This window comes from Cervus canadensis, chromosome 2 (assembly GCF_019320065.1).
Source record: "Cervus canadensis isolate Bull #8, Minnesota chromosome 2, ASM1932006v1, whole genome shotgun sequence".
In the NCBI taxonomy this organism is placed as follows: Eukaryota; Metazoa; Chordata; class Mammalia; order Artiodactyla; family Cervidae; genus Cervus; species Cervus canadensis.
The window spans coordinates 100,384,148-100,386,283 of record NC_057387.1 but is presented as its reverse complement, the minus strand read 5'-3'; positions in this window follow the sequence as shown (position 1 = coordinate 100,386,283).

Here is a 2,136-nt window from a genome sequence, read left to right as displayed (position 1 = left end):
TGACCCAGAGGGATGGGATGGGGAGGGAGTTGGGAGGAGGGTTCAGGATGGGGAACACATGTACACCTATGGCGGATTCAAGTCAATGTATGGCAAAACCAATACGATGTTGTAAAGTAAAATAAATAAATAATTTAAATAAAAATAAATAAATAAGTAAATAAATGTCTTTATATTAAACATGTTTAGATAAAATTAAAAACAAAAAAGGAAATATTCATCATGTACATTATCAAAGACTTAATTTGAATAACATGCAAAAGATTCTTACAAGTCAATAAAACAAACCCTGACAAACACTTCAAAGGATTATCTAATTCGAATCTTATACAAGCTATTTAGAGAATGGAAAAATAAGTAATACTCTTAAGCTCATTTTATGGGGCTAATAAAACCTTAATATCCAAAGCAGTGATGGACTGTAACAGAAAGGAATATTGGAGGCCAATCTGTTGTATGAATACAGATGGAAAAATCCTATTTAAAATATTAGCACATTGAGTATAGCAATCTATTAAAGGAAACATCATGACCAAGTTGGTTTTATACCGGGTGTAAAATTAGAAAACCTATTAATGTGATTCACCACATTATTAAAGAAGTTAAGATGATTTCAAAATGCCAAAAAAAGAAACTCAAATGTCTGCTCTTGTCTTTCCACCTGCCATAGTCATTACCTCTGCAAGAATAACCTGAAAACGGGGGCCCAAGAAGCCAGATACCAGACCAGAGGGAAACAATGACATCACACCCTTTCACCCTCATCTCTCCCAGTGGGTGCGCAGAGCCTGGACACAGCATCATTAGTCATTAGTGAAGTCACTCAGTCGTGTCCGACTCTTTGCGACCCCATGGACTGTAGCCGACCAGGCTCCTCGGTCCACGGGATTTTCCAGGCAAGAATACTGGAGTGGGTTGCAGTTAGGGAAATGCAAATCAAAACCACTAGTAATGGGCTGCTACATCACACTCACTGGTGTGGCTATAATATAAAATCAGATAATGAAAATGTTAGCAAGGATGAGGAGAAATTGGAACCCTCATACACTGCTAAGAGGAATGTAAAATGGTACTGCCAATTTGGAAACAGCCTGGCAGTTCCTTGTTCATAAATGTCCATTATAGCATTACTCACAATGGTCAAAAAGTGGAAACAACCCCAGTGTCCACCAACTAATGAATGAATAAATAAAGTACAATGTAATATATACATACAATGGCATATACATATAATGTAATATTAACTGGCAATTAAAGGAAGTACTGATACATGCTACAACATGAATGAACCATGAAGACATCCTAAGTAAAGGAAGCCAGTCACAAAGGACCTCATATTCTATTATTTTATTTATACAAAATGTTCCTGATTGATAGGTGAATCTGTAAAGGCGGAAAGCAGATCAACGATTGACTAGAGCTGAGAGAAAGAAGTGGTTGAGGAGAAATGGGTTGTGACTCTTATAGGTACAGGGTTTCTTTTTCTGAGATGATGAAAACATTCTAAAATTAACTGTGGTGATGATGGTACAACTTTGTGAAAATACTAGATATTGTTAAATTATATGCTTTAAGGAGATGAGTTGTGTGAATGTGGATTCTATCTCAACAAAACTGTTATTTAAAAAACTTATAGAATTGAAAAACAGAAATAGACAAATGCACAGTTTGAGTTGAAGACTTCAACATCCTTCTCTCAACAACTGATACAACAGCTAGAAAATCAGCAAGAATATGGAAGAACTCAACAATCTTCTCCAGAAAATAGGAGAAAACACTTTTCAGTTCACTTTAGGAAGCTACCATTGGTCTGAAAGCAAAACTATAGAGATATTACATTATAAATAAATAACATCATATTTTATCAGTTTCAGGGAAATATATAAAACTTATCTCCCTTTATGTCCTTTTAGCCTCCCTCATTTATCCTCCTTAATTATCCTAAACGTTTTTTTGACATACACCTAGAACCACATCAAAAAGTCTTACAATTTTTGCTTCAACCTCCAAACACAATTTGGATCTATCAGTTCCGTTCAGTCACTCAGTCGTATCCAACTCTTTGCGACCCCATGAACCGCAGCACACCATGCCTCCCTGTCCATCACCAACTCCTGGAGTTTACCCAAACTCATG